The following is a 27,560-nucleotide window of genomic DNA, read 5'->3' on the forward strand; positions in this document are numbered from 1 at the left end:
ATCCTAGGACCCTGAGATTATGATCTGAGCCGAAGGTAGGCGCTTAACCAACTGAGCCACCCAGGTGCCTTATTGCTTCTATTTGAAAATTGCCAGGGTAATTGGGTGATTCTATACTATTAACTCATTGGTAATAATTTTCAGACTTTTCTGTTGTTTTACAATAGGTGTTTCTGGCTCCTGCTAAAATACGAGGCTCTGAAGACCTCACAGTGTAATGAGAGCCATGACCATCTGAAGCCAGACACCTCTCCAAAGAGCTTAATAAGAAAAAACAAAACTTTCCATTTTGCCAGCACTTCCCACCCCCCTCCTGTACCCCCTATTCTAGTCTGCATGGAACATTGGGAAAGTGAGGAGGAAGACTCATCAACTTTATATCAGAAATGAGAGGGAAGATTCCAAGAGTCTCACCCACCGAGATTGGGGGTGCCTACAAGAATGCAGAAAATGGTTTTGGATTTCCTGGTTGAATGTCCGCTCAGGCAGACATGTCTATCTCTCCCTGTGCCTGTTTGGGTTGGGAAGGAAAGAACTGAGAGGCATGACAGGAGAAGGGGCTACCAGTGGAGCAGCTCACACATTTTCTGTTTAGTTTGGCAGGAACAGGAGAGCTTTTGGAGGGTGAAGCGAACCCTGCGAGTGGTAGATGGTCTTGATCCATCTTGTTAGACTATTCCTTTGAGGCTGTCTTCTGGTAATGGGAGCCAAGGGGTGGGTGGAAGAGGTTGGGCCATAGCTGGCTGGGGTCAGACCTACATCAGAGAAGCTGTACAGTGAGGAGGTCCCTTGGGAAAATTCACACACCAGCCAGTATTAGAGGAGTCATGGCCAGCTATGTAGAGAGACATTTGTCTTTCCCTCCATAACAGTTGCTTGTAGGAGGGGTATGGACAGCTCAGGGCAGGGAGGGGCGGGGGGAGTAAAAAAGTAGATCCCAGGGATACCTGGAGGGCTTAGTCTGTTGGGCATTGGACTTGGTTTTGGCTTAGGTCATGCTCTCATGGTCTGGGAGATCGAGCCCCACATTGGGCTCTATGCTCAGTTGGGAATCTGCTTGGAGAAATTGAGTATGCATGTGTGCTCTATCTCAAATAAATAACATCTTTTTAAAAAAGATTTGAGAGAGAACATGAGTGGGGGAGTGGCAGAGGGAGAAGCAGACTCCCCACTGATTAAGGAGCCCAGAGTGGGGCTCAATCCCAAGACCTGGAGATCATGACCTGAGTCAAAGGCAGATGCTTAACTGACTGAGCCACCCAGATACTCCTCAAATAAACAAATCTAAAAAAAAAAAAAAGGCAGTCTGGGTGGTTTAGCAGTTTAGTGCTGCCTTCAGCCCAGGAACCTGGGATCGAGTCCCACGTCAGGCTCCTTGCATGAAGCCTGCTTTTCCCTCTGCCTGCCTGCCCCTCTCTCTCTCTCTCTCTCTCTCTTTTTCTTTCTCCCTGTGTCTCTCATGAATAAATAAATAAAAAATCTAAAAAAAAAAAAAAAAGATCCCAGCCCTCTCTGTTTATAGTTGGGGGAAGGGGGTGTCACAGGTTTGCCTGGTGTTATGCTGGGGGCTTACATAAACCACAGGTGACCTTGAGAAAATAAAAATTAAATTGACCTAGAGTTTTACGAACCCAGAGTTATCCCTGAATTGTAGGATCTGCACAAGATGCCATTAATGATAGAAAAGGAGTCGAAAAAAATAACAATTGTTAGTCCTGATGTGAATAAAGCCAAGCTATTTCCCCTTAATTGCTTGCGAGACACGGACACTCAGTAAACGCAATTTCATGGATTCTCCCTCTTTTGCTGTTATGACACCAGATACCCATCCCAGAATTGAATCCTTGCCAGAAAAGTTGGTGTTCCCTGTTAGCCTCCAGGACTTTTACTGTTGCTAAGCTTGTGGCCTTTCTTCACGTTGTATATGGTGTATGTTGTATCAGAGGGCAAAGATGACTCATGGCTCTAGAGGTTTCCTTCAGTGGATTGTTGGTGATAATTTACTGGCCTCTTTGTGCATGAATGGAAATGTCTTTGGAAGAATTGGATTTCTGTTGTCAGTAGTGTACTGGGCAGATCCCCGAGACCTATAAAAGATACTAGATAAAATAATAGAGGCAGATGTATGTAATGATGCAGTTGAAGGTGCCTTGGTGCTCCTTATTTGCTTAAGGAAGACTGGAAGCATTATCAGCTACCATGTCAACACGGCCTAATAAAAAGCTCCCTCATAAAGGGAGGGACCCATTCAGCATGTCTCTCCTAATGTTTTCCAGAGAGTCTGTGAATGGATCGAGAAGTAGATCCAGGATTTCATGTATCAGCACCATAGGTTTGTTTTTTTTTTTTTTTTAATCGTTTTTATAATCCTTTTTCCCCCTCCCTGTTACTGTCAAGATATTAAAGGGGGATTTATAGTTGGAGTTAAAGAGAGCAGGCCATGCAGGCATACCACACAAAGTTGTTAAATCTCCAAGGCCTGAGATTTCTTGGCTCTTTTTTAAGGCTTGGAAGCCGAGCACTCCTAGGGAATGCTATTAGGAATTGGCTCCATTGAGGAAATGTAGCTTTTGGACAGTTAGCTTTCAAAGCTGAGAGAGGATAATAGGTTGGCGACCATGAGAAGGGAAGTTGCTTCAGGTGGAGACAGTAAAGGGAGTGAGGAGGGTCCCGTGGTGTGCCTCTCTTACTGTAATAGTTCTTTAGCAGGACCAAGTGGTTCTCCAGATCGAGTTCAATTTTCTACTGAGTGCATTTGCTGAATTTTGACAAAGCCTGGGTACCCTCTAACTGCGTGTTTCCTTGTGCCCTGATTGCTAGGGCTGTGCTATCAACTTTACCAACTGCCCACTTCCTTTGGGTCTGAAACGAATAGTTTAATTTAAATCAGATATTAGAGATTTGGGGCTTGGCAAAAAGTATCTCCAAGTGGTGCTTTTCCTTCCCCCTCCTCACAGTGTTAGAGGTTTCACATCCCCTGGGTACTTCACAGTACAGAGAAGGGTTTTTGAACTCAGTAGTGAGGGGAGGAAGGGAGGAAGCACCATCTGTGCTTTCCTGAGTGGGAAGTTCAAATCTAGGTACTGGCGAAACACAACGACATGGATGGAGCTAGAGGGCATTATGCTCAGTGAAATAAGTCTCATCAGAGAAAGACAATTATTATATGATCTCATTCATATGAGGAATTGAAGACACAAAACAGAGGATCCTAGGGGAAGGGAGGGAGACATAAGACAAGACGAAATCAGGGAGATAAACCATGAGACTCTTAATTCTAGGAAACAACCTGAGGGTTGCTGGAGGGGAGGAAGTGGGGGGGACGAGGTAACTGGGGTATGGGGATGAAGGAGGGCCCGTGATGGGGTGTGCACTGGGTGTTATATAAGACAGATGGATCAGGGATCCCTGGGTGGCTCAATGGTTTAGCGCCTGCCTTGGGCCCAGGGCATGATCCTGGAGTCCCGGGATCGAATCCCACATCTGGCTCCCTGCATGGAGCCTGCTACTCCCTCTGCCTGTGTCTCTGCCTCTCTCTCTCTGTGTGTGTCTCTTATGAATAAATAAATAAAGTTAAAAAAAATAAGACAGATGGATCACTGACTTCTACCTCTGAAACCAATAATCCACTATATGTTAATTAATTGAATTTAAATTAAAGAAGTCACAGGTGAGGAGGAGGGGAAGTAGCCCTAGGAGTTCTTTGGGTGGGTGGGGGGAGGTGCATTTCAGGACAGGGTCACCTGCGCAGGAGTTGGAAGAACTGGAGCACCTCAGTGAGCCGCACCTCTCAGGCTCTGTGCAGACTGATGTTTATTTTGCTTCACAGGCATTGAGTCCATCACCTCGTTAAGTGTCATTCCTAATGTGGAGATGGACTTGTTCCTGCCCCAGAGCTACTGGGAGCCTAGTTGGGGAGACTCGTCTTGGGCACACGCACGCCCAAGTGTCTACACTGCCTGCGAGCAGCATTGCTGTCACTCACTGAAGCCACTTGCCCGGTGGAATGCAGTTACCTCGTTGGGAGGCCTCTGCCGCAGGATCCCATGAGACCAGGCAGAAAGCTGAAATGCCACGTGACTGCACGCACACAGCAATGTTCGGGGGTGGTGTGGACTGCACCTGGGGGGAGACCCGTTTCTTGGCGCAGAGGAGCAGCGGGCTCGTGGCTCTTCCCTCCAGTGCTGTGCTGTGTAGTATGTGTGTTCTGGTGACCGTGTGTTGGTGTCCTAAGTGTGCCCAAGGAGGGGCACTGCTTCTCCCACTGCATTAAATCTTGGGAGCTCGTGAGTGTGGTGGCCGGAAAGTCAGGGGGGCTCCCTGTACCAGGGGCAGGGGGACCTGGAAATGGCTCTGAGTGGCAGTTTCCATGTCAGCTGGAATTCTGTGCTGGAAGAGCCCATCTGCTGTGTATTTTCCAGATGAGGAAATTCAGTGCCAGAGAGGGAGCGATTTGCCCCTTCCCCTAAGATTAGCCGGCGGAGTCGGTACGAAAATCTAGGTCTTCTGATTCAGCCCAGTGCCTTCCCTGAGTGTCACACGGTTTCTCTCATTATCTGGAGATTTGCTGGAGCCACAGGACTACGTAATGGTCACGCATATGTGGATTTTAGTCCTACAGCTGAATTAACTCATGGCAGCCTAAGTCCTGAGCCGGTTTCTGCAACACGTGGTGGTGAGTAGCCGCTCCTGTGGTCTCTGAATTGGGTGCCCCGAGGCTCTGCTCTCTGCTGCACCCTGTGTAGACCCTGCACCCTCCTCTGCCTCTACTTGTCTTTTCCTCTTTGAGGCAGAGACTGAAGGGGTGGAGCCCAGCAGTTCACGGGTAAAGACAGGTCGGCCCCAGCTGAGCCTAATTTGAGCCCCTTGCATGGTGTTCATGCAGACACCATATATTCTTGAAAATCCAGGGAGGTGTCTTTGGGGGGACATAGCTCCATTTTAAGAGCACTTGCTTGACCCGTCCCTAGACCAAGGAGGGGCCCTGGCCGGGCATCCAGTGTCCAGGATCCCCTGTGCTTTCTCCAGATCCGAACTAATCTTGAGAACTGGCTTGGCTCTGCAAACTCCTGACAGCTCCTACGTCATCGGCTGCCAGATTTTGTGCCATGCATTGTACTGATAAGGTACCACGTTTCAATCTTGCAATTATGCAATGCAATGACTTACTTAAAGGAGCCCTCTCCATCTCAGGCCAGGACCACGATCCAATACGTCCTAGGCTCTTTGGGATTTGAAGCTCACCCTCCGTACATTCTTATTTTGGTACATCGTGTTTCAAGAACATTAACCGGATTTAGGGATCCACCAAGTGAGACCTGTACTCGCCCCTTTCACTGGAGTTAAGCCAGCCTCGTGCACGGCTCCCTCTAATTTTATGCCCAGCTCTTTCTTAGAGAAGAAATCTTCCATTTCCTAACTTTTTTGAAAAGCCATCCAGAGTTGGCTTTAGTTGTTTTTCTGTCCATGTGCCTACTTTCTCACTCCTGCTGTCAGGAGTACCTTCCTGGGCTTGGGCTGCCCTGGGGTGGTTTAGCTGAAGGCTAAGACCTGAAGGCTGTTGATTTCTGTGGACTGGCACTTCTGGTAGAACCTTTGGGGTTCCTGCCTTTCTTCCTCTTTACCCTCTGTTCCAGATACCGGGTGCTCTTTTGGCTTTGTTGCCTATTAGAAGTATGGGCAGGTGGGAATTGCAACACTTGTACCTCTGGTTCTTCTTCCTTGAGGGCTGGTGTTCAAGAGGAGGGCTAAGAGGAGGATCAGAAGGCAGAGCTGGAGAATAGGAGGGAGGGGGTCAGAGCGGTCAGAGCAAGCAAGAGTGGTGATTGCCACTTAGGTTAGCCAGATGGTAAGCACAAGGAGAGGCTGTAAATGAAAGCAGGCTTTCCCTCTGTCCCTGCCAACCCTCTTTCCTCCTTGTAGGCACCTTTACCCCTTAGCTATTCTTTCCCTTCTGGGTTCTATAAATGACAAGCCTTTATTGCCTCAGCTGTATATGCAATTTCACAAAATGTCTCTGTAGGCCCATCTGGAATCCTAGTCACCAGTTATGATTACTATTTCTATGAGGAGCTGTATTCTGAGTTCCAGATAAATCACAACCATTCCTTAAGAGTATGAGCCATCTGCATGTTTAGATAAGTAAATACATCCTTCGTTGCTGGGTCTTCTTAAGTTCGAACTTCGTTTTAGAATCTAAAGTTGTGGGGCACCTGGGTAACTCAGTGGTTGAGCATCTGCCTTTGGATCAGGATGTGATCCTGGGTCCTGGGATCGAGTTCCACATAGGGCTTCTTGCAGGGAACCTGCTTCTCCCTCTGCCTGTCTCTGTCTCTCTCTCTGTGTCTCTCATGAATAAATAAATAAAATCTTAAAAAAACGAATCTAAAGTTGTGACAGATAGCTGTGAAGGTATCAGAATAGGCAAAAAACCTATTCTCTGGCATTGAATCTCCTTTGCTACTTCTACGACTTCTGAGATGTCTTTGTTTTCCTTTCCTTTTCCTTCTGAGATGAGTATTTTTCAGAGGATCATGTTTTGGTCTTTGGATAGTTGTGCTTTAAGAATACAGCATATAGGGACGCCTGGGTGGCTCAGTGGTTGAGCGTCTGCCTTTGGCTCAGGGCATGATCCCAGGATCCGGGATCAAGTCACATATCCGGCTCCTGCATAGAGCCTGCTTCTCCCTCTGCCTGTGTCTCTGCCTCTCTCTCTCTCTCTCTCTCTCTCTCTCTCTCTCTCTGTCTCTCATGAATAAAGAAATAAAATCTTAAAAAAAATACAGCATATAGCTGGGGACTTGCTTTTAAAGTATTATACAGAGTTTTCTCATGTTAGAATACTTTTTTTTTTCCTCCTTGGCTGACTTCACTAAATACTGTAAACTCAAGAAGAGTTCCATGGTTGCAGATCTGGTATCGATTATCATTAATTCTTCCTTTTATGACTTTGCCACTTAAATACACATTTAGAAACAAACCAAATAAACATTAAATAGCGTAACTAGATTTTTAACTTGGGTGGTCCAGTGAGTTTCAACATGTGCTTAAGCTTTGAAAGGTGGTTATGAAAACATTACATTTAACCAAACCATTAAATGATTGAAATAGATTTATTTTGAAATGTACTAATTCAGATATATTTAAAAAGAAACCTTGGATTATTTATAATTTATTGCGATACAAAGTAACTGAAAAGGTAAATTTTTGCCCATCTAAGTGTTTTAGTCACTGTATTTCAGCTTGGCTGGTATAACCTGACTGGTTTCCAACTGTGTGCCATTGGGCAAGTCACTTGAGTGAGTTTTTGTTTTCCCATTAGTGGCAGGAAAGATAAACTAGTTGGCTTGTAGGCTCTTACTTCTGAAATGCTAGGACTCGGCAATTCTGTGAGTTTTAAAGTTGATATTTAAAATAATCCTATGAAACCAAAAGTATACTATTTACTCCACAATTTAAATGGAGACATGGCACGTTGTGGAATGATCAATAAAGGTCTAAAAATAGCATATAATTCTGAGCCTTCTTTAAAAAGTCAGTCTTTATTTATGGCCTTGTTTATTGAACTGTGCACACGGTGGCGAAAATAGATGGGGCATCTGGAAAAAATACTAACGAAATATTTATGGGCAGAGACTATGCCTCAGCATCTTAAATAATTTGTATTATGAGGTGTGGTGATACTGCCATGAAATGCAAGGTCAGCTATGTGAATCAGCCCCACTCGAATAACTTTGGATTTGGTCCAATGGTGTTTTGTTGGTTTCTGGATTGTGTGTTAGAAACTTGAGGTTCTGGAGTGAAGCTTTTACCCCTTTCACTCCCACAGGTTGGCATTTCACATGGACAAAAAGGAGAAAAAGAGTCCTCCTTTCTGTTTTCCTGTTTCACACCTTTTTGTGATCATCTTTGCTTCTCTGTCTGGTGATCCATTTTCCCACATTACAGTAAGAGCTTTTTTTTTTTCCTTCCTGGTGGGGGGGCTGGGTAACTGGTTGTCCTGTTTCTTCTGTTAAGGATTCTTAACTGGTTTCCTGGAGTAAGAATTGGGAGTTAGATAGTGATCACCTAAAACCATTGTCGAGAAAGTGTCTATATAAGGAAGAACTATATTAAATCTTATAAAAGGCACTGGAATATAACATGTTTGCAAAATCAGTTGTGCTTCTGCAAGCAGAGCCTGGGGCAAGCCATTTTGATTTGTCACAGAGGCAGCCCTTGGGCAAATGCTAATGGCACATGAAGGAAGAGTGACCACAGTGTTTCTCCTTTAGGTTCCTTTGATCACTCTTAACTGGTTTTAATATTATACCAACATTTTATCAGAAACCAAAATATTTCTCAGTGTTCTAATCCTGGAACTGGTTTTTTCCTCCCTCTCTGAACCCAGACTAGAAGGTTGGCTGTTGTGTCGATATCTCATGTAAGCAACTCTCTTCAGTTAAACTATAGCCGTAAGGACTTAGGAGCATTTGCTTCCCTTTGTTCCAGGATGCTAAGAGGGCAGAGGGTCCTATCTCAGTACCCCGGGGCCCTACCTAGTGCCTGGTGTTTGGTGGGGGCTTCCTGTTGGATTGGGTTTCTGAGATCCCTGCAAGAATCTTCCTTAGAATCTTAGTAAACCACATAAAATCTAAGTGATCACGGAAGGCGGAGAATAAAATGAGCCTTGCTCCTCTTGTCCTTTTGTTTACATCTTCAGAACTGATGTTTTTTTTCCCCCCTGACAAACAAGTGTAATCCTATAAATGCAGAGTTAAAGTTTATGCTTTAATATTCACACTTGTAGCAATAGTTGATGATAAAAACAAACATAAATCCTACTTTTCAGCAATAGGCTAGTGAAGTACGATTAAATCTTTAGAAATCGAAGAGGCAAAGGAGTGTGTAGGTGCCTTGATAGGAACATGAATCACTTAAAGTGGAAGAATCTGACCACATCTATCCTGGTTGCTTTTTTGGTGATGATTGGGCAGTTGGAGACACATGGATTTACCATCTCTACTTAGAACTTGGTTGTCTAGGTCTTTACTAAGAGTTCCATGGCTGTATTTTTGCTATGACTTTGCTACCTTCTTGCTCGACTTGGTATTTTTAGGTTCTTCAGGGATTTGCCATTTGATCATCCAGGCATCCTGCCTTCTGATCATTCTGCTCGCTGCTTCTGTACTGGAACTTAGGTTGGAGGCACAGATCTGTGCAGCTATTTCTATGCCCTGGGTTCCTTTGGTGCTTAAAGGCAGAGCCTGTGTTTGTCAGTTGGTGGTTTAGACAAGTTACAGGTAAAACACGATGAAAGTCTCTGTCTAGATTCTTATCTCCTGCCCCAGCAGAAGCAGACAGGGAGGGAGGAATGAAGTGAAATGTTGGGCAGCCCTTGTTTAAACAAAGGAGATGCTGGTGTCTAGAACAATTTCAGCCACTAAAACAGAATAGAGCCTCAAGGTGGAGGAAAGACATCATAAAGCTTTATGCCCAAAGCCTAATGTTGAAGTTAGGGCTCATAAAATCTGTTTCTCAAAGACCAAAACAAGTCCTCCTGGAATGTGAAGGTGTTCATTTTATAAAAAGAATGAAACCTGGAATGCCAGGTGGTCCTAAGGATGGGTTAGTAAAGTCCCAATGGATGTGAAACCACTCATTTTAAGTGTTTCCATTTGTTTTGTGTGCTTGGCTTGTTTTATAATATCCAGATAAGAAGTCTAAAGGCTGTGAGAAGGTCTGTTGTTATGATAGCAATGCTGCTTTGATCTGGAATAGATAAAGCCTAAGTGATGGTGTGACTTACTTGTAGATAATGCAGAGCCACCCTTGTGAGGGGAGGAGCCAGGAGGAGCAGATGTGTTCCCAGCCCAGTTAGCTTGCAGTTACCTAGAGTTGCCTGAAATCTGGAAAAACTGAACGAAGAAATTACCCCAAAACTCATGGGACCTACTCTTCAGATGATGCCAAAGTGGCCATGGCAGATCTGTGAACCTGCCTGCCTGCTTCTTCACAAGTTTGGAGTTTTACAAGGAAAACAATCTGGGTTAGAGAGATTATTCCTTATATTATAGCTCCACAGATTCCTCCTTACTCTGACCTTTTCAGCCCAATTTAAACTCTGTTAAGTGGAGAAACTGATATCTAAGCAAGAGTAAGAAGATGAGGTCACTTATCTTAATTTCCTTAAACCTTTAATCATCATAAATACAGATCTGGTTTCTTTGGAGCTTATTACTGATGTCTCAGTTTTGTGGCGGTTGGTTGACTCTTAGCAGATTGAGTCATCATAGGGCTTGAAGATCTAGAATAACATACCATCTGTAAAGAAATGATGACAGTAGCTGGTCTTGACACACCAAAAATTGTATTTACAGAATTATCTAAAAACATCTTTTTTAGGTACTGTGTCACACCTGAAATAAGTGTGTGCTTACCTGATGGGCATTTTAGAGGCTAGACTTGCATCCTATTTTCCTCGGGCCCTTGGCCTCCTGTGGACTGTATCTCCTTTTCCCAGGGACAGACCTGGAGAAGCACCAGGGAATATAAAGCCCTTCACACACAGGAGGCATTTAGTAAGCACCTGATTGGCAGCTGATAGCAGTTGGCAGCCCTGGTGAGTGGATTCTGAAATACAAGGTGGGTGATGCTGTGTTTTTATTTACCAGCCCAAGTTACGCTGCCCAGGCTCACACACTACGATCCTGGTAGGATAGTTGTTGGCATTTACTATCTTTCACAGGTTCCCCTTAGGGGGAGGCACTTTGCAGTAGAGTTTGAATCTTGATCCATGTTGGCCTTCCCCTATGTTGCTGCTTTGAAGGCCTTCGTTGTGGGAGGGAAGTTGCCCTGCTGGCCTGGTCACCCCATTTTGGCAAAGGATCAGTGGGTAAGCCTCCTGCCCCAGAGCTCTCCTACAACTCAGCCGGTATCAGGACACTGATTACATGCAAGCGATCCCCACACTAAGAGCTTTAAAATGAGATTTTTCTTTGAAATTTAAAAGAAGAATCAAAATGTGCTGGCTTTTCAACATAGATTGATTAGCTGGCATGGAGGGAAGGCCGGCCTTTGAAATCTATAGGCATCACGTTGCAGGCCTGACCCTGCTGACCCCGGTAGATTAGTAATGGTCTATGCAGCCTGCTCTGTCAGCACGTCTGGCAGGGCATGCACAGATGGTGCCAGTTGGAGAAAATCACTGCTGAACGCTGCACTGCAGCCTCGCCTTGGCTGTGCTGCCTCTGGAGGAGGAGCCGAGACGGGGTTGTTTACAGACGTGTTCCTGCCTGGAGCTGTGGGACAGACCTGTGAGGATGCCAGTCCAGGGTTAGGATGCGTTTGCTGATTAGGACTGAAGTAATGCTTTCTTGTTGTAGCTTAGGCCTTCTGCACCGTTGAGCAGCTGGGATTTTTACGGGGTCTGTGGCCTTGGGGTTGTTCTGGAAGGGAATTTGAAACTAGAACTGATCTCATTCCAGGGAGTCAAGCATAATGCAATACTTGTTTTCCTAGAGTCAATCAGCCTAAGGAAAATGCGAGTGGGCTGGAATGGGGGGGAGGGAGCAGGAGTCTTTAGAGTTTGAGTAATCAACCCAGGGGAAAGAAGAATTTTATTATAGAAACGAGCTTATGCCACCTCTGTTCTCCCCTCTGCCACCAGGTTGTGGGGTGTCAGGTGGTACCCTGGGTTTAGGATCAACACTGCTCATGTGGGGTCAGTCCTAGAAGTGGTGACTCTGCTCTCCAAAGATGGGAAGGGAAAGGACCTCATGCAAATGTAGCCATTGACTGGGGAATGGGCTTTAAGGAAACCGACCAGAGCTAAGGCTGTAAGCCTGCTCTTTCGAGTTAGGCATTTTATTCTTTGGAAATTCAACTTGGAGTTGCATTGAAAGTCCAGTGTTAAGGAAGTGTATCCTCCTGCCACCCCTCCATCTGAGCTACATTTCAGCAGGTTGAGGACAGGCTGAAAAGTGACCAGTGTCGAGCCAATCAATGTACAGGTGTCTCATCCCCGGGGTCTGACTGCAGGGGCTCTCTCGATCCATCTCAGCCATGGGCTTGCACCATTTCTGACTTTGTTTTGTATTCTTCTCGTCAAAACTTTCTTCTTTAAGACTCCATCCAGGTTAGTTTGGCTTTGCAACTTGTTACTGTTAAACTGACTCACTGGGTTGTTTTGGGTTTTTATTGAAATATGATGTTTCGTTCTTGAACTTTCCTTGGAGAGGATGCTGTTGTGAAGTGTGGACTGTTCTTTTAAGCTTTCACTTGAGAAGAGTTTACAGTGGCTTCATAAACATGATCAGTTTTTTTTTTTTTTTCTTTTTCTACCAAAGATGTAAGGAGATGGGTCCTTTCGATGCATGCTGGTGCTTTTGAACTTGGGATATGGGGCGTGGCCTGGAGGGGGAGTTGAGGGAAGGAGGAAGACATTTGCTATATGCACACAGTGGGTCACACTCAGATGTGGCATTGCCCGCTTGAGTCTGGAAGAGAGGGCTACTCTGAAAGCATACTTAAATCTGATGGAGGAGTATCTATTCTTGGTCACTAGAGTGTGGCGTAGGCAGGATAGCTTATTGACGGGATGGGAGACTGAAGAGAGAAGTTCAAGGATGCCTCCCAAGTCAAGAGGTGGGAGAAACCAGGAGATGATGGAGCGCGTTGGCCAGAGCAAGACTAGTTCAGTTTTAAGCCATTTGTAGTTGAAATGTCCATTGTATCCTTGGCTTTCTGGGTCAGGCTTTGAGCACGGAGATCTGGTCTGGAGACAAATTTGGGAGTTAACCTGTAGTCATGGTACATGAGAGTGGAGACAGATGGGAAAGTGAGGTGACCACTCAGAGCAAACTCTGTTTCTTCTCCCACTCTGGTGTTGGAACAATGATAAGGATTTGCCTAGAGTGGACAAATAACAGAAACTAGTTAGTGATTGTCAGGGTTGTGCTTGTTGTATATTCCATGGGAGAATTTGTAATAGTCTCAGGAAATGGATAAATTCTTCAATAACCCCAAAGTAGAATTTTGGAGGGCTTTGGTCCATTTCACAGATGCCCTACCATTTGAAGTGGCTGCCAAAACCAAGCAGAAGATGGAGAGCTGAGAGTCTGTAGTACACGGAGCGAGCATCTGCTCGTTTATTTAGTAGCAGGAAGAGCAGAGGGACAAGCAGACAGCAGAAGCCAAGAATAAAATCTGGTCAAGAGGCCACATCAACCCAGCTTGGCAGAAGGGCCTAGTGGCTTTGGTAATTACACTGGTGCCCTCCTGTATGTGTGCCTTTTCCACTGAGTTTAAAAAAGACCTTCCTCTAACTACTGGGTCTCCCAGAAGTTGGGCCACTTCTGCCCTTGGTGGTTTCTTTCTTTTTTTTTCCCTCTGTGGAATCTTTGCTGTGTCTGCTGACTCCATGACCATACTCATGGTTCTGCCACTTCACACAGCTCCTGCCCGGGTCCTCTTCCTGCCTGAGCTCCTCCTAGGAGGTTTGTGAGGACATGCCCTTCTGGAAGAGCCCAGCTGAAACCACATGACTGCATGGCTAGACGGGCACACGTGGACTTGACCGAAGCCTTTTTCTTTCTCTGTCTCTCTCTCTCCCTCTCCCTCTCCCTCTCCCTCCTGCTCTCTTTTTCTCTCCAAGTACTTTTGGCATAAATAATATGTAATTAAAATCATTAGAAATTTCATGGCAAAGTTTATTAACTAGTGGTGAGGACTTATTAACACTGGAACTTCCTTTGGATTAATACTTTTTTATTTTGACTAGAACTCCTTTTTTATACCCACATTCACCACCACTTCTATTTTAAGTATTCTAACTCTGGGAATGACATAGGAAGAATTTACCCAAAACTTTAGAGAAAAGAGTCCAGAAAATAATTCTGTAGCTTTTTCTGTGTAGTCCTCCACCATATATAAAGTCCCAGAATAAATATCCAAGAGACTCATTTTTATTCATTGCTTGGGTGTGCTTGTGTTACTTTCTGGGAGAAGAGAACCATAAGCACTAGTTAATAATGTGTTTTGTATTATTTTTTTTAGAAGGAAACAGTGCACTGAGACTAGGATATCCTAAATATTTGCAGCTGGAATACTTCTGGCATTTGTTGAATTTTTAGTTGTTTTAAAATTCCATTCTATTATACATAAATGTATTTGCTTTTTTTTTTTTTTTTTTTTTTGCCACTGTATTTTTTTTCTTAAACACTCATCCACCTGTATAAAAATATTAGGGGCACCTGGGTGGCTCTTTGGGTTGAGTGTCTGACTCTTGGTTTTGGCTCAGGTCATGATATCAGGGTCCTGAGATGGAGACCCATGTCAGTGTGGAGCCTGCTTGAAAGTCTCTCTCTCTCCCCCTTTGTCTCTCCCTCCACTCGTGCTCACTCTCTCTCATTCTGTTTAAAATAAATGCTAAAAGTAAATAAATAAAAATATTAGGCAATGGTAGAAGTTAAGTCTAGCTTTTTTTTTTTTTTTTTCTTCTTCCCCTCCCCTGTCATTTACTGGACATGATGCGGTCTTTTGGAGCTGAAAGATGTGCATGAAATGGTCTTGGCCCTCAAGGAGTCTGGAGTACAGTGGTGGTGGGTGCAGAAATGGATGCTTTTGGTTCAGTGTAATAAGGACTCTGAAAGCTTAATCCATTCTAGGGGGCACTTTTGGGAAAATATTCTCATTGAGTTAACTCCACCTGATTCTTTAGGATCCAATCTAGGAAGAGGAGCACGCTTTCTAGTCAGAGGGGTGATCTGGGTTTTAAACATCATGGGAGAGGCTGGGAACTACATCAGCAAGCTCCGAGGTGGGGATAATAGTGGGATGGGAAGGAAGGCTGAAAAGCAGAGCCAAGGTCAGATCTTGAACTTGGGTTCCTATTTGTGGTTGAAGGGTGTATGATAGTAGATTAGTTTTCCAGTGGTGTGGAGGATGATGGGATTGAGAAAAGGGAGAACTGCAGTAGGGAATCCAGTGAGGATCCAGGATGAAGGCCTGAATTAAGGCAGGGATACGAGTGTGGCCAGGAAGCAAAAGATGTGAGAAGTATTTGGAGATGTAATTGGTGGGACTTTTTGATGCTTGTGGTGTGGTGTTTGTAGGGAATGGTAGCAGGGGAGGGGTGGGGCGCTCATCTTTTTAAATTTTTATTTATTTTTATTTTTTTTATAGATGAAATGATTGGGTGGATAGCACTTCTGGGATTGTTGAGCCAAAGAGGAACAAGAATTACTGGAGGAGACTGATTGTGAATTGGTATCATTCATTCCTCTGTTTCTTGAATATTTACTATTTTTATTATCTTTTAAAGATTTTATTTATTCATGAGAGACACACAGAGAGAGGCAGAGGGAGAAGCAGACTCCCTGTGGGGAGCCCAATGCGGGACTCGATCCCAGGACCCCAATCATGACCTGAGCCAAAGGCAGATGCTCAACCACTGAGCCACCCAGGTGCCCTGGATATTTAACTTATAAACCATGTCTGGAGTGCTGTTTGGCACTTCTCCTTTATAAAAAAGGTGAAGTATGTGTTCAAGTCCTGCAGTAGTGATTTGGAAAATTTGAAACTGGAGGAATGACTGTATGTGTAGGGCCTCTATGTCTAGAGGCATGAATTGAGGAGGACTGGAGCTGCCCCATTTGCCTATTTTTCCACTTTAAAGCCTTCCAGCTGTGCCTTTGTGAGTTACATTAGGTTTCTGCTTCCTTCTTGTTGTCTCTACTGTTCCCACACTTCCTGTGTAGCCTCCTGACTCCCATGATGGTCTGCTCTCTGGCACAGTTAGGGTAGTCCTTCTGGAACCCTAGGCAGACTATGCTGTCCTTTGCTTTGACTTCTGAAGACCTTTCATTTCAATGAAAGTAAGTACAGAAATGCACTCACCTGCCCTGAGGCTGTAGGTCGGGGGTCCCCAGGATATGGACTCAGGCTGAAATTGGCTTGAGGGAGACTCATGGAGGAGGTTCTAGGGAATAACACCTCCAAGGGGGAAGAGAAGCAGGATTGCCTAGAGTGAGAGGGTGAGCTTTGATGCAGTGGCAGGAGAAGGATTGGCTGATGTTACAGTGATCTCTGAAGCTGGGATGACCTTCCAGACCTCTGTCTACTACCCTTAACCTCCAGGCCACTGGATGTACCCCAAGAAGGGGGTTGAAACTCCAGTGAAGCAATTTCCTTTGTTTCCCAGCTCATGGAGAAGTAACTTCACTGGAAGCCATTGACAAGCAGCCTTCCTAGTGCCTGGAGGAGTCAGTGTCTTGGTCTTGGAGGGATTTCTGGGTGGTAGACAACAGTATCCACTACACGTGGCCTGTAAGACTCTGTGGTCTGACCACTCACTCCTGCCATCTTTGTGGCCTCCCTAATTCCTCTCGTGTGCTTGCTTTGCTGTAGCGCCATTGTCCACGTATCCCTTTGACATTATATGCATTTAGTTGGTTTTGGATGATTGGAAAGTACGCTCCATTTGGGTAGGGACTGCTTACCAGTGGTGTGCTTTTCAATTGTGCATTGTGAAAGATGTTCCTGGAAAAGATAGCCTATGAAGTGCTTTTCCTTTGGAGAAAGAAACAGAAAAAGATTTAGAAGTGCAAATGAAATATAATTTAGATGGTAGCTGATAACTATGGTCTGAGCGTTATCAGGGATTCTTTAGGTAGACGGATTAGCCTAGAACATTTTGCAGTGATGAGATTTATAAAAAACAGTTTATATATACCCTAGTTTTCAGTGCTGTGTCTACTGTGTGAAATAATGTAAACCTTGTACCTTTTAAGGGTGTGCTGCTAGTTTGTCATGGCAGTATAATTTTACATTGGACAAGCTTCAATTGAAATAAATATTTATCCGAAGGCAGAAATTATGCTATTAATAATTCAGAAGAGTTTTCAATTAAGCATTAACAACATCGTTGCCTTTGGCGGCAATCTGCTTGAGCTCATAATAGCGAATTATTTTTCTCAATGAAGCTAAAATTGAGCCTCAGATAACCAGAATGCACAAATCCCAACTCTTTAATCAACATGTGCTCCCTTTGAGCATCTCTTAGGAGAAATATAGGATAGCCAAATTGATCAAGGATTTCTTTCTTTCTTAATTTTTTTTTAATTTTTATTTTATGATAGAGAGAGAGAGAGAGAGAGAGAGAGAGGCAGAGACATAGGCAGAGGGAGAAGCAGGCTCCATGCACCGGGAGCCCGATGTGGGATTCGATCCCGGGTCTCCAGGATTGCGCTCTGGGCCAAAGGCAGGCGCCAACTGCTGTGCCACCCAGGGATCCATCCATCCATCCTTCCTTCCTTCCTTCCTTCCTTCCTTCCTTCCTTCCTTCCTTCCTTCTCTCTCTCTCTCTCTCTTTCTCTTTCTTCTTTCTTTCTCCTTCCTTCCTTCCTTCCTTCCTTCCTTCCTTCCTTCCTTCCTTCCTTCCTTCCTTCCTTCCTTCCTTTCTTTTTCTTTCTTTTTCTTTCTTTTCTTTTCTTTTCTTTTCTTTTCTTTTCTTTTCTTTTCTTTTCTTTTCTTTCTTTTCTTTTTCTTTTTTTTCTTTCTTTCGTGTCTCTTCCCAGGCATATCCTGTGGTCTGTTTACATTTGGCTCTGTGTTCTAGAACAACATCATCACAGTTCATTACACTTAAAATTCTGACTCAAAAGCATGACTTGAACTATTTGAAAATTCTTTACCATCAAAGAAAAATTATGTTTATTACATGGAAGCATGGCTAATTAATGCATTTCCTGAAGATCTCAGGGATAACTACATAAAGGCGTTCTTTTATTGGATGATCTGTACTGTTCTCACCCACTCCAATCCCAATTCCCATCAGAAGGCTACTTAGTCTTCAGTGAATCAGATGCTGTTTATTAAAACATCTTGCTTGACCTAATATGTTTAGTGTGTGTACTTTTGGGCAGAACAATTTTTAAAATTTGTGATTATAGATTTGAGAATGAGCTTCTTTCCTTTCCTGGAGCAATAGTTGTTGTTTCTGCGTTGCAAGTACACAGAAAGTGATTCTTCAAACTCCCAGAGGTGTTGAGGGTACTTGTATTACTTGGCATGCTTCCTTGGTGTGTGTGTATGTAAAAAAACAATAAAAGTGGTGTTACATTCAGATTTTATCTACTTGAAGTTTTCTTTCTTTCTGTTTTTGGCTGGGATCTATTTGCATCCAGCGTCCTTCTGAGTAGACTAGTATCACTCTCAATACTTCATGTTCACCCCTACTTTTTTAATAAAAAGACACTTTCCCACCTCAGACGCTAATTATTAAAATCGCATGATTTGCCAGACAAACATGACTCAGTAGTGGTATTTGAGCAACAAATCAATGAGCAAATATTGATGCAACACACATGCCACATGAGCATGACACCATCTGGGGTTCTGTACATGATTTATACTGGAAGACAGAGAGCATCTCTGCCTTTAAGTGGCTCAAAATTAATTAATAGGAGACTGGAATGAAGCAGTAGAAAAATGAACCGAAGCTCTTAAACTCATTTTCACAGTTGCTAGTGTAGTAATGTCATTCATTCATTCAATATTTGTGATCACTCTTGCTGCTTGTCAGGAGATATACTGAGGGCTATAGATGAATGGGGAATGTATGTGTCCTGATCCTTCAGGAGATTACAGATGGGGCTTACTATGTTTGACCTTATAGTTAGTAATATGGAAAGACCATTGTCAGTGATCCAGAAATGAGTGAGGCAATTACATAAACTACTTATAACTAAATTGTCAGGAAGGTTTACTATCTGACTACTGCAGAAGGAGTTCCCTTCATCACTAGTAACTGGTGGATTTGCCTTTGGGTCTCTAGATTGTGGGAGTATGTGTATATAAGCAAGGAGGCAATGTTGGCAAGAGAATCATCTTGAGTTTGGGTGTTCTGTATATTTCCAGTGCCATTTTCAGCTGTACTTTTTTTTCTTTTTCTTTTTTTTTTAAAGTAGTCTCCATGCCCAGTGTGGAGCCCAGGGCAGGGCTTGAACTCGCGACCCTGAGATCAAGACCTGAGCTGAGATCAAGAGTCGGACACTGAACCGACTGAGCCACCCACATGCCCCTGGATGCTGTAATGTTGTTAGAGTATAACTATTGATGTTGGAGTCTGTAGTTCTGGTTTTAAGTCTGACTTTGCAACTTACCAGCTGTGTGAAATTAGGCAAGTGCCGTAAACTCTTTGAACCTCCACTTATGTGTCCGTAGAGGAGATAGAAACTCTGAACTATCCACTCCATGTGCTCTTTGAGGGTTCAAAAGAGACAATGTGTAATGTGAAAGGAGTTGGAAGATTATGTTCTATATGTTTTAGTTGTTAGTATTGGATGGTTGCACAGGTTTGATCCCCCTGAAACATACCTTCCCAACATGGTTTTCAGTTTTTGAGGATAATTGTGGTCTGCATCCAAGGGACATGTTAGAGTTTGTGGACTTAGTAGTAATATGATAGAAATGTAAGGGCCTTGTCTCATGCCTTTGAGATTGATTAAGGGAAATTAATGGGTCAGGTGATAATTCCAGGCCTCTAAATTATATTGGCATTCAGGCTTGAACTTCTACAATTTGAAGGAATTATGTAAAAGTAGGCTAGATGTATGTTTTACTTGTCATTTCATTGAGTAAATTTCTAAGCCATCAAGAAGAAATGTTCTCTACTGTTCTTCCATTCAAAGATGACTTGAATGTAAGCCCGATGAAGGCTGGCATTTTCACAGATTCTATTCACTGCTGTAACCTCAGGGCCTGGGGCCGGGTCTGGTCAGTAACAGATGGTCAGTGGATTTTCCTTAAACTGTTGGCTGTATTGAGAACCTGTTGTATTTGAGGCACTCTGCAAAGCATTTGGTCATATAGTGGGAATGTAATTTCAGAGTCCATGACCTTAAGATCTCCTCATCTAACAAAGAGAAAAATAAACAGAATATGCGATTTTTAACAAGTCCTCCAATAGAGGAGCTGGGGGGTGGATAGTAGCTGGGAAGGCTTCGTGGAGGTGGTGGTGAAAATTATATTCTATATAATGTGTTCTTCAAGAGTGGTATGCCAATGGGTGTTCTCAGTTCCAAATACAGGCAGTGAGAGGTTTCCTCGTTGATAGAGAATTTAATAACAATAATAAAACTGGCTAAAAGTTGGTTGCTTGTTTGATTATTATCCTGGGAGCCATTCTAAAGTCAGACTGTGATAGAGTACTCCTTTCCCCAGGGCTACTCTAGGCCGGCTCCCCAATCATCCCACACAACCTGCCCTGTGCTTCAGTTTTCTCTGGGTGGAGTTAGTCCCTTTGAGATACTTGAGCTTCAGAGACAATTGTCTCCTTGAGATAAAAGCCTTCTGGCTTGGAAATGATGATTTTATATAAGTGTTCTATAAAAAAAAACAGCAAAAAAAAAAAAAAAAAGAGCCTAAACTTTGAATACACATATAATTCAAGATAACTCTGGTAAAAAAGAAAATGTTTGCTCTAACTCTGAGAAGTCAGGAAAGGGGTTTCTTAATCTTTAAAAGCAGTGTCGTCTTTGGGGAAAAAGTCTACTCAGTCTTAAAAATTGATGATTGCTTGGACTTACCTCATGTACTATCACCCCTCTGTTATAAAAAAAATGACCTTTTATTTATTGAAAATTTTCTATAAAAATTGATTTTTGAATTCCATCATTTTCATTTTGAATGTCCAAAATGGATCAACTGGTTGTTTATTGTTATGTGTTAGGTTTTTTTGTTTCTTAGACTTAAGAGAAACGTTAGGCCTTCTCTTGGACTAGCCAAAATTCACAACTCTGACGATCATTCACTGATGAATTTTTATCTTATTGTTTTGCCATAATTTGGGTGTTGTTCATGCTTTAGGCTACTTAAGGATCTCTTCCCTTACTGTTTTTTGGGGTGTACGGAATGAGGTGAGACATTAGTCTTAATATCTATAGCAAGTAAAAAAGTCAGTTTAAGAAAGCTCTAAATTTCCTATGATGGATTTTTGTTCCTTGAAGCAGTCACTTTTCACATCCAAAGCTGTGTGGATAGCTGTACCCACCAGAGGACCTTATTTTACCCAGCAAGTGCTATACTGTTGATTTTTGTGGAGTAAATTATAAGAGCCTATTAACATTCCATTATGCTGAGCACAAAACTGATAGGAGAACATCTGTGAGGTCAGAGATCTGAAGTAGATTTCAGAATGTACTATCCAAAAAAGGGTGAAATGGAGAACATTTACAGAAGCCAGTGGGCAAAGCAGAGACTTTAAGGGAAGGTAACAAAGACCAGAACTTTCTAGTCATTGAGATATATTAAGATGGACTTAATCTATTGCTAACCTAATTTATTCTTCACCAAAATGTAGCTGACTTGAGCATGCACATACCTTTTGAACTTCCTTGGGTTTTCTCCTTAGGGTTTCAAATATTTAACTCAATTAATTAAATTAGAAAATGGGGGAAAATTATTTGACTGTTCTAATCTCATTCAGTGCTTTCATATCAGGTGAGACCCTCTGAGGGCAGGAATGGCAGTTGAGATGTGAAGGTGAGGGAGGGGGCAGTATTGGGCAGAAGCACGTACAAAATAGCCTGGATCGCCCTAGACCAGGAGGCATGGCAAGGCTCTGTGAACCACCTGGGAAGTACAACCAAGATGCTTTCCTCCTGCTGTAGCTGTTAAATGGGCCGTCTGTGCAACCCCTAAGTGGCACTGGAAGGAGGTGGGGGGACTATTGAGTAGTTTGAGAGCTTGTCTCCATAAAATCTGGCAGCATCTACTAGGGAAAGCGGTTTTGAATGTGAGAATTTAGCTATGTTAAGATTAAATGAAATCTTAAGCTTTATTATGTGCCAAATACTGCGCTAGGCATTTTGAGGTGTAAAGTAAGTGAAACAGAATCCTATCTCTAAGTGACAACTCTGGAGGATCTGCATCTGGAAGACTCTGGAACCTATTACAAGCCTCCAAAGAACCCTGTGGATCTGTTAAATTAGCTCCAGTTAATCTTGCTTCACCATTCATTTAGTCATCCATTAGCCATTGTTTTGGTGCAAAGTGGGGAAGAAAATCTGCTTCTTAGGAATGTGATAAGGAAGGAGTGGTCAGACAAGTAGGAGGATTACCAGGAGAAAACTGTGTCCAGAAAACTGAGGAAGAGATAATCTCCAGAAGGAAAGGGTGGGTCAGATGTATCCCTGTTGGCAGAGAATCCAAGTAAGAAAAGTTCACAGAACAGCAGTGATGTGGAGGTATCAGAAGCTGGAGGAAGATTCTTTTGAAAGAGAAGGGGTGTGTATGTGTGAGACACAAAGGGGGTGACGTATGCATTCACCACCATCAGTCCCGTCAATGTGGAATCGTGATCTTGCACAAGTTATTTCATCACTCTGGGCCTCAATTCCTTTGTCTCTAAAACAAGATTGACACTAGCAGCTACTATTTTGGAGAATCAAATGAATGTTGATTCACACTGTTGAGCAATCAATCTCCAGAACTTCTTCATCTTGCAAAACCAGCTCTCTACCCATTAAATAATAACTCCCCATAGCCCCCAGCCCCCAGCTCCTGGCAGCCACCATTCTGCTTCCTGTTCCTAAGACTTTGACTACTTGAGACAACTCATGTGAGTGGAATCATACAGTGTTGGGCTTTTTGTGACTGACCTGTTTCATTCAGCATAATGTCCTTAAGGTTTCTGTGTGCAGTGGCTTGAATATTAACCAGCCCTCCAAAGGAAAGAAACATCCTTTGGAGGGCTGAACAAAGTTTCATTGGGTGGGTATTACCAGATTTTGTTTATCCATTTGTCTGCTGATGGATGTTTGGGTTGCTCCACCTTTTGGTTATTGTGAAAAATACTGCTATGAACCTGGGTGTGCAGATAACTTTCTCTTTTTTAAACAAGCCATGTTGACTTGACCGTTCTGTGTGAGTCACAGCTGGTACAAGGCCGAGTATAAGAATAGGGTGCGCACAGGAGATGGAGTAGCTGTCAGAAGTGTCTAGAAGTCCACTAATGGAAGGAAGCAGAGCTCAAAGACAAAGGCATTTTTCCTTTAGATCTTAGGAAGCACTATTCCCAAGAGTGTAATGCTTGTTGTGTTTTTCAGTGGAGAAGGGAAGGGTCCATCTTCAATTCCTTTTTCAACTTGAGTGGCTGGAAAACCTCAAGTGTGTCTCCCATTGTGTTGGGCTCTAAAAGCATTTTTCTTTACTGCACAATTTGTTTTTTCTTGTGCTGTGAAGGACAATGATAAGAAGGTACCTTCTAGACAGGTAAAGAGGACATAATGAAGCCCTGCAGCGAGTTCATGGCCAAGCCTGTGTTGCTCTACCAGCTGGGAGCGGGGGCCCCAAGCCCCACTGTGCCTCGTCACTAGTGGTGGTCTCCAGCCTCGGCTGCTGAAATCTTCCTCCTTTTCTCCCTGAGAAATGACATAAGAACCAAAGTTGATGCTGCGTCTTGTGTGTGTATTTATTGAATTTGTAAAAATGTTGCTGTCTTCAACATGGTCGATGACATTCCAGAGGAGCTTTGGGCTGGGCATAACTCCCAGGAAGTGTGATAATGCCTGAGCCCGATAATGTCGAAATTTTTTTTTCAACTTTGTCAAGGTTTTAGGAGTAAATTATCTCCCGATTTTTCTCAAGTGGCTTGATGTTGAATAAGCTAATGTGGAGCTGTGAACAAAGTGGATAGGTACTGTCATTTGGGGGTAAAAAGGAAGAATGAGGGGAACAAGTAGAAAAAACTTAAAAATTAACTTCTTATGGTCTATTCAGCCATAATGCACGTTTTTCACCTAATCAGATGCTAGCTTTGTGACTTGCCCGCTTATCTCCCACATTTAAATTTGTGGGGAACTCCGCTGTGTTCTCCTGCTTCCACCCCCATTCCTGGGGGCCTCTGGCTGCACCACAGAACCCCATCCCTGGGGGGCCTTCTGCTCTGTGCCACACTCCCACTCCTTGGAACTTGACTTCACCCAGTTTTGCTTCCTTTGCAGCATTAGATGCTTAAAGAAGTGATAGTCTTTTGAGGTATAAAAGGTGTTGGGCATTGCTGCTCCAACTGTGCCAGAGCTGAGCCTCCTCAGAGCTTCCATCCCATTCTCAAGTGGCGGCGAGGGGGAGGGAACTAGGGCTCTCTGCTGTAGGGAGATTGCTTTATGTGATAACTGAACGTTCTCCTTAGGAGAGCTCACCTGACTACTGAACACAACTGCATAAACTTCAGGACGTTCCTTAGGCTTCTCATTTCAAATTGGGTACCAGAGTCAGCTGATCTATGGCCCAGGCTCCTGTAATCTTACTACCAAAATGTTAAATGCTGCTTGGTCACACAGTAAAAGCTAGGCCTGCTCTGGTTGACCGTGTCCTCAGCCTAATCTTCCAGTTCTGGTTGGATGTCATCCCATTCACAGAGCTAATATTTTAATGTTTTGGTAGGCTTTGAACTGTTGGTCTGCAACCTAAATAGGGAAGTGACTTTGCCAGAATAACAACTGTGAGAAACAACTGGTTCTGGGGGATGAAGCCTAGACTCAAAATCAATAGATCTTTTCTTTTCTTTTCTTTTCTTTTCTTTTCTTTTCTTTTCTTTTCTTTTCTTTTCTTTTCTTTTCTTTTCTTTTCTTTTCTTTTTTTTTCTTTTCTTTTTCTTTTTTTTCTTTTCTTTACTTTTCTTTTCTTTTCTTTTCTTTTTTCTTTTCTTTCTTTTCCTTTCCTTTCCTTTCCTTTCTTTCTTTTCTTTTTTCTTTTCTTCTTTTCTTTTCTCTTTTCTTTTCTTCCCTTCCTTCCTTCCTTCCTTCCTTCCTTCCTTCCTTCCTTCCTTCCTTCCTTCCTTCCTTCCCTTAAAAGTCTCTGTACTCTGAGTAAACAGACCAACACTTTTCCTCAATGTAAACAGCTTTGGTGGATGGAATTTCAAAAAGATTGTTCCTGTCTTTACTTGGGGAGAGGATTTTAATTCTTTTTTTTTTTTTTTTTTTTTTTTTTTTTTAGTTTTTTAAGATTTTATTTATTCATGGGAGACACAGAGAGAGAGAGGCAGAGGGAGAAGCAGGCTGAGCCTGATGCGGGACTCCATCCAAGGACCCCTGGATCACAACCTGAGTTGAAGGCAAATGCTCAACTGCTGAGCCATCCAGGCATCCCAAGAGGATTTTAATTCTTATTCCTAGAATTTTATGAAAAGATGGGAGAAAAGAGTGAGAACACAGAGCAAAGAGGAAGAAGGGAGGTATCCGTGGGTTATAGGCAAACAGTTGGCGGGTACCCAGGGCATGGGGAGAGATGGGCCAAATTCCAAGCAAGACAAGCAAGCAAGATTTTGTTCCCCTTTTTTCCCCAGCAAATACATGTTGGTCTTACCTGATTGATGGTGCAGATTATGAGAAAATAAATCTTGAGACTCCTCTCTGCTGGAGGAAGCCAAGCCTCAATGTTGTTGACTTCAGTATGGGATGAAAATTCTCTGTGTTCTGGTCGGCTTCCCTGGACTTCTTTCCTTCTTCTTCGATCCTCCTACTGCCTTTGGTGACAGTCCACACCAGTTATAAGCTTCTCTCCTTAAATAAAACTTCTGTTATATTCCCCCCTCAGACTGTGGTTTACCTGTTGAACTGTTTCTGCCCTTTTGGTCTTGGTCTCTATATCCCTGTATGAAGCAAATTGATGCTAAGGAGGTAGTAGGTATTTTATCTAAGGGAGTTGATGCCTAGTACACTAAGCAAAGGGTGGGGATTTGGGTACTCTGACAAGCTGCCTAGAAGAGAGTTCTAGAGTAGTAGGGCTTCTTGATGCTCCTGAAATCTTATATGTATTGGCTGAGTGAGCCAAATGTGTGGTTCTGGCCATATTTAAATACCCTTAGTGTAGTAAGAATGTTTTTTTAAATGCATAGTTTTCTGTTACCCCACTTTAGAGATTTTTCATTAAATATTACAGCTGGAAAAGAACAACACTGGTCTCTGGAAAGATCACGAATTGATGTATGTATGTATGAATTGTTGCTGTCTCAGGGTGAGAGAAGGAAAGAACAAAAAAAAAGCAACTTCCTGAAGTTGTGCTTCTCACTAGCAAGAGAAGCTTGGCCCAATGATGTGCTAGGATGAACAAGACTGGCTATGTGTTTGCATTCTCAGATTAAATGTTTGTTTAGCTGGTGTTCTTTTGGGGCTGAATACCTAAAGCTGTTTTTACCTAAAGTGCCTGACTTTTGAGTAGTGGTTATGACTATTTATTGAAACATTCTAGGAATCAACCTAGCTTTGATAAAAGGACGGAATAAACAAGAGGGTTATTAGAAAAATTTAAAAAGGAAAGATACTTCTTGACAACCACCCCCCCCCCGCCCCCCCCCCGCCCTGCTACCCCAAAGAGAAATCAAGACTTTGTTCTTTTATCAAGACTTCTCTCAGCTAGCTGGCCAGGTTCTCTTTATGTGGCATCAGGCCTGGAGTTAGTGTGAGTCAACAAATGGACAACAGCAAATGTCCAGCCACCTTATTGGTGTCAGGCCTAGCAAATTGGCAAATTATATGAATACACCAAATGCGTAAACAAGTTTGCATGAGCCAAGTATTCCAAATGAGGACAGCAGCTGCTGGTTCTGTCCTTAAGAATAGAAATGCCCCTCCTGATCTTCTAATCTGTTTTTGCCCTAGGTTGGGAAATGTCAGCTGTAAGATTTATAGATTTAGGGCTCTGGTATAACAAGTTCCCTCTTTGAACTTTTCAGCTTCAAGAGCTGCTAGCTGCTTGTTATCCAACCGGACAGAGCTAGAGAGACATAGTTATGCTTCCTTGTATAATTCTTGAGCCTTTCACAGCATCAGTGGTGGGCTTAAAAAAAAAAAAAAAAGTGTTTTTTTTTTTTTTTTTTTTTTAATTTGTACAAAAATACCCACCAGTAAACCATGATAACTTTCAGCAAAGTTTCCCTTCAGCTCATAAACTCTATTCATACTGGGACCTGGAGTGCAAAACTCTTAGATGCATACTTGTTTTGCAGTCTGAACATAATTGTACCTTAGCGTGATCCTCAGATAATAGAAAACTCTGCTGCCTCCTCTGTTCCTCCTTAATACCCATCCTTTGAGTCTGTGCTTTCCCTCCTCACCCTCTTCCTCAACCTTTAAGATGTTGTTAGAAAGTTGGTTCTGTTCCTTGGAAGATTGTTAGTGCCTCATTGAAATCGAGTATCTATGGTTCATTATTGAGTGCCAAACTTGATGGCAGGGAGCATTTCCTGGCAAATCAATAAAACCAGCTTTATGCCTGGCTATCCATAATCAAGTGGCAGGTAGAGGGGACTTCTGAACTAGCTGGTCTTCTGCTTTGATCACGACAAATTTGTAAACCACTTGGTCTATGAATCTTTTTTGTGATGCTCTAGTGTCAGGAGAATATTTCCATGGATATTTTATTTATATAGAGAAACAAAACCTAAATCTCAAACCACCATTTATAAAACCCACAAACTGCCGGGCTGTCATTTTGGCTGTAGACTCTGAGCAATCCTCTGGTTGTGTTCTGTGTGGTGGTGAATGTGTGTCTGATGGGGGTGCATTTTAAAGGGA

General features: G+C 43.1%; 1 protein-coding gene across 9 annotated transcripts in view; it reads left to right on the forward strand.

Moving 5' to 3' along the window:
* Positions 1-27,560, forward strand: part of LOC118349920 (uncharacterized) — a 586,341-nt gene that overhangs the window by 162,331 nt on the left and 396,450 nt on the right. The gene's annotated exons all lie outside the window — the stretch shown is intronic.

Source organism: Canis lupus, chromosome 35, assembly GCF_003254725.2.
Source record: "Canis lupus dingo isolate Sandy chromosome 35, ASM325472v2, whole genome shotgun sequence".
In the NCBI taxonomy this organism is placed as follows: Eukaryota; Metazoa; Chordata; class Mammalia; order Carnivora; family Canidae; genus Canis; species Canis lupus.